Source organism: Muntiacus reevesi, chromosome 9, assembly GCF_963930625.1.
Source record: "Muntiacus reevesi chromosome 9, mMunRee1.1, whole genome shotgun sequence".
NCBI classification, from domain to species: domain Eukaryota; kingdom Metazoa; phylum Chordata; class Mammalia; order Artiodactyla; family Cervidae; genus Muntiacus; species Muntiacus reevesi.
The window spans coordinates 88,277,899-88,287,784 of record NC_089257.1 but is presented as its reverse complement, the minus strand read 5'-3'; positions in this window follow the sequence as shown (position 1 = coordinate 88,287,784).

The window sequence follows — 9,886 nt, the reverse complement described above, 5'->3', positions numbered from 1 at the left end:
TTGCTCTTTCATGTGGAATATAGTCCTCTGCCACCTCATTTTGCCTAATTGCTGTTTGTATTTTTATGTATGTGGTGAGTTAGTTCCACTTCTCAACCTTGGAGAAGTGGCTCTCTGTAGGAGATGTCTTATGTGTCCTAGCAGTGCACTTCCCTCTTGTCACTCAAGCTATATCCTCTAGAGGTTCCCACTAAGAGGGCTTCATGGATTCTTCTGTTGTTGTGGGCTGATGATGTGAGTGGTCTGATAGGCTTTGTTGGGCCCTAGTCTAGTTCATTAATGGATCCTGCCTTATGCAGATATTTCTGGCTGCCTAATTGTGAGGCAGCTGGATGCAGACACCCTCGTGTCCTCAGGGAATGTGTTGGCTCACTGGTGGGCAGAGTCGTGGTTCCAAAGACTCTAGATTTGTTGTCACCCAGTAACAGGTGAAACAATATTTTTGCATTATTTCCAGACCTCTGGAACACAGAGCCATTTCCTAGGGTCTTGGTGCAGGATCCTTGGAGTTCAGATCCTTGGTAGGGGGTGTCAATTTCTGACACAGTCGAGTATGGTGTCTTCACTGTCCTAATATGGTATTGCCCTGCCAGTGGCAAGGCCAGGGTCCAGCTGTTCCCAGGGTAGAGTCTGCCCTATGTTGTGGGATCTTGGTTTCCTTGTTTCTGGTTGCCTCCTGGTGGGCAAAGCTGGTCTAGAGACTATCTGGCTTCCTGGTGGGGGGATAAAGTACCTGTCCACTGGTGAGTCATGCTGGGTCCTATACCTCTGTGGGCTGAGCTCTGTCTAGGGATGTGTCCAGAGGTGGTCATGTGCTCTTTAGTGGTTAGTCAACCTGTCTGCTGATGGGTGGGCCTGTGTCCCTTCCCAACTAGTTGTTTGACCTAGGTGTCCCAGCACTGTCACCTCTAGGCTGTTGGGTGTTGCTAGGTTTTGGCATTAATGAGCCAAAATGTCAGCTGGTTACAGCAGAAGTGTTAATGTCATTGAATATTCCCCATCATGTCTGACACCAGCATCTGTGTCTCCAGGGTAAGCCACACTTCTCTCTTCCTGCCTCTTCAGGTGACTTTTCAAGACTAGCTGGTAGATCTGGTCCAGGCTGCTATCAAATTACTGATTTTGCCTTGCATTCTTGTGTGTGTGTGTGAGGTTTTGTGTGTACCCTTTAAGAGTGACTTTTTTATTATCTTCAGTCATGTGGAGCTCCTGCAATTAAACCCTACTGGCCTTCAGAGTCAAATGCTCTGGGGGCTTTTCCAGATTCTCAGGCTGCAGAGCCTGGTGTGGGGTTCAGAACTCTCTCTCCTGTGGGAAAAGCTCTGCAATATAATTATTCTCCATTTTGTGAATTATCCACCAGCAGGGCATGGGATTTGATTATTGTGAATCTGCCCCTCTGAACCATCTCAGTGAAGTTTCTCCTTTATATCTTTTGCTGTAGGAAATCTTTTCTGATAGGTGCTAGTTTTTTCATCAATAATTGTTCTGTGGTTAGTTGTGGTTTTGTGTGCTTGTGAGAGACTGTGAGCTCAGGGTCTTTCCACTCTGCCATCTTGGCCATTCTTCATACAATATTTTCTTAAACACAAAAGCCCCTCAAAAACTCCAAGAAATTTTCTTAATAATTTTTATGGCTCTTAATTGCCATTATTTTCCTGTTTATTTCCTCTAAAAAGAAACAAAAATATTCTCCTTTATCCATTACTATTTGATTTAAATTCAACATCTCATAAATTAAGGCTGCTTTTGTACAGGTCTAGTATAAAAGGCGGAGTCTTAACAACAAAATTGTTGCTTTACTTTTGTTCTAATTTCTTAGTTTTTTTGCTAGATATTTTTCTACCTTTAAAGCATGTTTTTTAGTTTGATTAACATGTAGATGACAAATGTCCATCTAGTCAAATCTATGGTTTTTCCAGTAGTCACGTATGGATGTGAGAGTTGGACTATAAAAAAGGCGGAGAGCTTTTGAACTGTGGTGTTGGAGAAGACTCTTGAGAATCCCTTGGACAGTAAGGGGATCAAATCAGTCAATCCTAAAGTAAATTAGTCTTGAAATGGAAGGGCTGATGATGAAGCTAAAGCTCCAATACTTGCCCCCTAATGCGAAGAGCTGACTGATTGGAAAAGAACCTGGTTTGGGGAAAGATTGAAGGCAGGAGGAGAAGGGGATGACAGAGGATGAGATGGTTGGATGGCATCACTGACTCGATGGACATGAATTTGAGTAAACTTCGGGAGCTGGTTCGGGAGCTGGTGATGGACAGGGAGGCCTGGAGTGTTGTGGTCCATGGGGTCGCAAAGAGTCGGACATTACCGAGCAACTGAACTGAACATGTAGCAAAATGTTGTCCATATCTTAGTGCTAGAAAAGAGCCTCATACATCTTGTGCATTAATAATACTGGCCTTTCCTCCATCTTGCAGGGTGAAAGAGGATTTGTTTTAGTAAAATTTGGAAACAGTGTCAGAAATCCAAGGTTTCATTACTATAGCAACAAAAAGTAATGGAAAGACTAAATGTCAAGCAGATTCATTGTTGCCATAGCGACAATCAGTTGCCTTACCAAATATGTTTACTGTTACATTTTGGTTCCACATTTTAAATATGCTTATCTATATGAATGTTCCAAAAGGGAGAAAAAGTTGAGAATGATTTAAGACAGAGAAAATTCCTTTAAGATATGAAGGCAATTTGTTTCACTATCCATTATTTAGTAAGAAGCCATAGTCCACAGAAATCCTACAAAGTAAATAGTGGTAATCATTTCTGTTCAAATATTCAATCAATTCTGTTCAAATTCTATTCTATTTGCAGTAAGAGAAATTGAAGCATGCAGTCGAAAGAATGTCTGTATTGTCATTTCATGCTATTTCAAATTATTTTTTTTTTTTTTTGAACTTCTGAGAATAGGGAATTCTGCCACATTGAAATGGAGGACTTTTTAAGCAGTAGACTTGAAGAGGGCATATGCCTGCCAGACAGCTGAACCTGAGACAGAATTATTAAAGCAAGCAAGGATTTATTTTAGCTCCTTTGATTATCTTTTCCTTTTTCTTTCAGCAGCCTCCTCCCTTTGCTGAGAAAGCATTCTCATTATAGTACCTCATCAAGGCCCTCTCCCATCCCGCAACTTCCTAATGACCATGATTTGTACCTTTCTCTACCTTTTCTCTAAATTATTTCCACTAGACTAAACCTAGGAAGGACAGTGCTCACTTTTACCTTTGAAAATGCAGTTCCTTTTTTAAAAAACTGGGTTGTTTATATTTTTGATGTTGAGTTGTATGAACTGCTTATACATGTTGAATTTTAACCCCAATTTGGTCTTGCCATTTGCAAATGTTTCCCCCCATTCAGTAGGCTGCCTTTACATTTTGACAATGGTTTCCTTTGCTGTGTAAAAACTTTTAAGTTTAATCAGGTCCGATTTTTAAATTTTTGCTTTTATTTCTTTTCTATTATTTTTTTTTGGAAAATATAACTGAGCATTTTCCCAAAGAGGAAATGCAGATGGCTTGAGACACATGAAAAGGTGCTCAGCATCACTAATTATTAGGGAAATGCAAATCAAACCCACAAACCACAATGAGATATCATCTCATACCTGTCAGAATCAACTGTCATCATAAAGAACACAAATAACAAATATTGGCATAGATGTGGAGAAAATGGTACCCTTATACACTGTTGGTGGGAATGTAGTGCAGCCACTGTGGTAAACCATATGGAGGTTTCTCCAAAAACTAAAAATAAAACTGTCACATGACCCAACAAGTCCACTACTGGCTATATACCCCTCCAAAAAAAAAAAAAAAAATCAGGAACACCAGTTCAAAAAGATATATGCACTACAGTATTCATATCATTATTATTTACAATTATCAAGATATGGAAGCAACCTAAGTGTCTACCAGCAGATAAATGGATAAAGAAGTGGTGGTATGTATATGTCTGTGTGTTTAGTCGCTAAGTTATGCCTGACTCTTTTGCAAGTTGAGAAATCAACATGCATTTATTCTACAGAAGCAATGTGTGAAATGGTAGTTAAGTTTCTGGGCTGACCAGCAAAAATACATGCAATACCAAATGTGCCTGAGCTATACAAATAATAGTCTCACTTTCATAATTTCTAATCCCTTTTATAAAATTGTTTCAATTGTTCAAAGTTAATTTTCATTTTCATTTCAGGAACTTGTCCCCAGCAGCCAATAACGGTAGTTCTGGCAACAAAAAGCATTCCTAGGTATCGGTAATGTGTTGGCTAACTATATTTCTGTAGTAGGTGTGGCAATATCCCGTGAACGTTATCCACATCCTAACTCCCAGGATATATAAATATGTGATCTTACACGATGTGAAAACACACATGAAGAAAATGGTCCTGTGACTAGGGTGGTGTCCCTGCAAGTTAGTGTGTGCTCAGTCGTGTCTGACTCTTTGCAACCCCATGAACTGTTGCCCTCCAGGTTTCTCTGTGTGGGATTTTCCAGGCAGGAATACTGGAGTGGGTTGCCATTTCCTTCTCCAGAGGATATTCCCAGCCCAGGGATTGAATCTACTTCTTCTGCATTGCAGGCAGATTCTTCCCACTGAGTCACCTGAAAAGCCCTCCTGCAAGCTAGGACAGCTGGCAAATGCCAGAAGCTACAAGAGCCAGGAAGGATTCTCTGCTAGAGATGTCAGAGGAGCCAACACCTTGATCTCAAACTTCTAGCCCCCTCAAATTGTGAGGGAATAAATAGATGATGTTTTAATCCACCACCCAAATAAGCTATGTTATCTTACATGGCAGAAGGGATTTTCCACATGTGACTAAGAATCTTGAGGTGGGAAAATTTTTCTCTATTATCTTGGTGGGTCCAATTTAATCACAAGCATCCTGATAAGTAAAATGGAGAAGGAGAGTATGATAGTGATGCAGTGTCATAAGACTTAACAAGACATTGCTGACTTTGAAGAGAGAGTAAGGAATCATGAACCAAAGAATGTGGGCAGCCTCTAGAAGCTGGAAAAGGCAAAGAACTGAATTTTAAACCAGTGACTCCAAATTTGGAATTCTGACCTCTAGAACTATAAGAGAATAAATTTGTGTTGTCACCATTTATGTTTTTATTAAAGCAGCTGTAGAAAATTAGTGCAAATTCCACACCTAAATAAAGGAAAGAGCTCTCAAAGAGCAGTGATTTTGAATTGCTTTTGATTTGGTCCATTTAAATTCCACTTAAAACATTTCCTTCACCCACCTCAGCTATGCTGTATGAGCAAATAACTCTAATCATATGGAAAATGTATAAAGTAACAATAAAAATGAGAAGTAGTGAAATAAAATAAACTTTGTATTAATAAAAGACAAAAAATCAGCAGAAGTAAAAATTTTATGATTAGGTTAACAACAAACAAAATCCACAACCAGATTAAACCAATACAGATAATTTAATAGTAACAAATTTCCCTCTAGAAAATGTTGGAAATTCTCATGATCCACATATGCCCATACACAAAGAATAAGTTTGTAATGTTACCAAGAACTATGTGAAATCAGACTCTCAGTGAACTCAAGATGATGCTAGTTTTAGTTTATGAGGATCAGATTTTATTAACCCTTAATAACATACTTCCTTGGTACTTTCTTGGGGCTTCCTTGGTGGCTCAGAGGGTAAAGCGTCTGCCTGCAATGTGGGAAACCCAAGTTCGATCCCTGGGTTGGGGAGATCCCCTGGAGAAGGAAATGGCAACCCACTCCAGTATTCTTGCCTGGAGAATCCCATGGATGGAGGAGCCTGGTAAGCTACAGTCCATGGTGTTGCAAAGAGTCGGACACGATTGAGTGACTTCATTTTCACTTTCACTAATAACATACTAGGTGTGGGGCTTTCCAGGTGGTGCAGTAGTAAAGAATCTACCTGCCAATGCTGGAGACATAAGGGATGCAGATTCAATCCCTGAGTTGGGAAGATCCCCTGGAGTAGGAAATGGCAACCTGTTCTAGTAATCTTGCCTAGAAAATTCCATGGACAGAGGAGCCTTGTGGATTATTGTCCACGGGGTCACAAAAGTTGGACATAACTGAGCAAACACACATACACAACATACTAGGTATACTTAAAATTAATCCTTATCTGTATGAAAGTTAGCCCTTATCCATACAAATAGGGCTTTTGAAATGGACCCTTAAGAACCAAAAGTCAGCCCTTGATTTGGAACATCTGTAAAACTAATAATAGGTGATCAAACTTTGACAAACAATACACAATAATTCTTCCTGGAACTTTTTAATAATGTGTTGGAGAGGAAATACTTATTATGTGCATAAGGTGAGAAACTGTGAAGAGGGGTTGAAAGAACATGAAACAAAATAATTTAAATTTTGATTCCTGACTGATGATCCCATTCATTATGTAGATCATTATAAACTGATTCTTTTTCTTTGAATAATTTGATTTAAACTTTCATTTTTCATTTACTTATTCATCATGTTTCACAATGTATCTCTATAAGCTATATGATATTATGACAATTTAATCTATATTTATCAATTAACAATTGTTACAGTTTAATCTAGTGTTGCAGGAAGGAAGAACCTTCCCAGGGCCCAAGAGTGGGCTTTTGTTCAACATTTGGAAATAAATTATCCGCCCACTGTAGAGAGTGAAGTAAGCCAGAAGCATAAACACCAATACAGTATACTAACACATATATATGGAATTTAAAAAGATGGTAATGATAACCCTATATGCAAAACAGAAAACGAGACACAGATGTGCAGAACAGACTTTTGGACTCTGTGGGAGAAGGTGAGGGTGGGATGTTCTGAGAGAATAACATGGAAACAAGTATATTATCAAGTGTGAAACAGACCACCAGCCCAGGCTGGATGCATGAGACAAGTGCTCAAGCCTGGTGCACTGGGAAGACCCAGAGGGATCGGGTAGAGAGGGAGGTGGGAGGGGGGGATCGGGATGGGGAACACATGTAAATCCATGCCTGATTCATGTCAATGTATGACAAAAACCATTACAATATTGTACAGTAATTAGCCTCCAACTAATAAAAAATAAATGGAAAAAAAAAAAAAAAAGAAAAGAAAGAAAAGAAATTGTCCAAGGAGAAACACGTGCTGACAAGGCAAGAGATTTATTAGAAAACGGTGCTCAGATGGAGAGCAGAAGGGTAAGGGAACCCAGGAGGACTGCTCTGCCATGTGACTCACAGTCACCAGTTTTAAGGGGATGGGATTCGTTTCTGGGTTGTCTCTGACCAATCATTTTGACTCAGGTTCCTTCCTGGTATCACATTCATTGCTCAGCCAAGATGACTTCCAGGGAGAGGGATTCTGGGAGGTGATAGAACATGTGGCATCTCCTTTTGAACTTTCCTGAATTCTTACAGTTGGTGTTGGCTTGTTAGTTCTGTGTTCCTTACCAGGACCTCGTGTTGTAAAATAACACATAAATGATTACTTTCTAATGGAGTCTGGCCAGGGTGGGCTGTTTCAATTAGTTCAGTTCAGTCCCTCAGTGGTGTCCAACTCTTTGGGACCCCATGGACTGCAGCACGCCAGGCTTCCCTGTCTATCACCAACTCCTGGAGTTTACTCAAACTCATGGCCATTGAGTCAGTAATGCCCTCTAACCATCTCATCCTCTGTCGTCTCCTTTTCCTCGTGCTTTTAATCTTTCCCAGCATCAGGGTCTTTTCAAATGAGTCAGCTCTTCGCATCAGGTGGCCAACGTATTGGAGTTTCAGCTTCAGCATCAGTCCTTCCAATGAATGTTCAGAACTGATTTCCTTTAAGATGTACTGGTTGGATCTCCTTGCAGTCCAAGAGACTCTCAAGTCTTCTCCAACACCACAGTTCAAAAGCATCAATTCTTCGGTGCTCAGCTTTCTTTATGGTCCAACTCTCACATCCATACATGACTGCTGGAAAAACCATACCCTTGACTAGACGGACCTTTGTTGGCAAAGTAACATATCTGCCTTTTTAATATGCTGTCTAGGTTGGTCATAACTTTTCTTCCAAGGAGTAAGCGTCTTTTAATTTCATGGCTGCAGTCACCATCTGCAGTAATTTTGGAGCCCCCCAAAATAAAGTCTACCACTGTTTCTCCATCTATTTGCCATAAAGTGATGGGACCAGATACCATGATCTTAGTTTTCTAAATGTTGAGCTTTAAGCCAACTTTTTCACTCGCCTCTTTCACTTTCATCAAGAGGATCTTTAATTCTTCTTCACTTTCTGCCATAAGGGTGTTTCAATCAGTGTGTTTCCCCAACACAGATATTAGAGCTCCCCTACCAAAAGAAAATAATTTGATTGCTATATTTTCAGAAAGCTCCATAGAAAAGTGATAGCAGACATTCCAGATATTAAGATGGGAGTTACTGAATCACAAGAGTGAAATGTTCTACAAGTGACCAACTTCAAATAACTTAATAAATGTTTGAATCTTATCTGCCTAGCCCCACAAAGATTTCTACCTAAACATCTCCAATTATTTTAATTAATTTTCAAAACAGGATTTCAAACCTCTTCACACCTTGGTCTTTTAGAATAGTCTATCATTCTTTTAAAAGAATGTGATATGTTATATCATGTATCATATCATATAAAATGGGATCTCCCCATAGTGGAACAATCAAACCATCATTTTCCTTATTAATGAAGGCTAAGGGGCTTCCCTGGTAGCTCAGCTCATAAAAAATTCCACCTGCAATGAAGGAGACCCCAGTTCAATTCCTGGGTTGGGAAGATCCACTGGAGAAGGGATAGGTAAGCTACCCACTGCAGTATTCTTGGGCTTCCCTGGTGTCTCAGTTGGTAAAGAATACCCCTTCAATGCAGGAGACTTGGGTTCAATCCTTGGATTGGGAAAGATCCCCTGAAGAAGGGAATGGCTACCCACTCCAGTGTTCTGGCCTGGAGAGTTTCATGGATTTTATAATCCATGGGGTGTCAAAGAGTTGGACATGACTGAGTGACTTTCACTTCAATATTACATTTACCTGCTGTTTATTTGCTACATTTATTCATTCAACAAAAATGTATTGAGAATCTACTATGTGAATAGCAGCAAGAAAAATCCCTCTTCTCATGAAGTTTATACTACATGATCTATATCATGACTTATAAATACATAAGTCCTAAATTTATTTTGAATTTATTTTAATTCTATCCACCAGGTTCCTGTCAGTTTAAATAGCTGTTTGTCATGAGATGTTTGCTTCTGTTTTATTTTTCAAAGTTTTCACAGCTTACTGTGTGTAAGAATTGCCATTCTTTCACAATAAACAGATATTTGAATGAAAATATCTTTATCCACTTTTTACACTTAACCTTTAATTAAAAATTATTTACTATGTCCTTTCCTTCCTGAAAACAATAACATCAAGTGAGAATAAGCAGAACAAAGTGAGGTATCATAGAAACTAAGCATAACAACAATAGCAAAAAAAAACAAACAAAAAAAAAATCCAAAAGGTACAACCTCAGCACTTTGAGAATAATGAAAATAAATAGAAACTATGCATAAATACTTAACTGACAAAAAGAAAAACAGCACACTACTGAGGACAATTATTAAGAAGCACATCACCTGGTATTCTCTATGTTGTCTATTTGATTACCCTTGTTTTTATTCATGCATGTGGAATTTAAATATTTTAAAATTATACCATAAAGAAAGCTTAACATGCTTTTTATTTTATGCAGGAAACAAAATGGTTTTCCAGCATCACTAACTAAATAATAACTTATTTCAAGGCACTTTTTAAAAGCATGAGTTACTACTTTTGCTGGGAAACAAGAATCCCTTGTCATTTGACTCAGCATACACTTATCCACCAGGAGTTTCTCACAGCTAACAAAGGAAAGGAACAG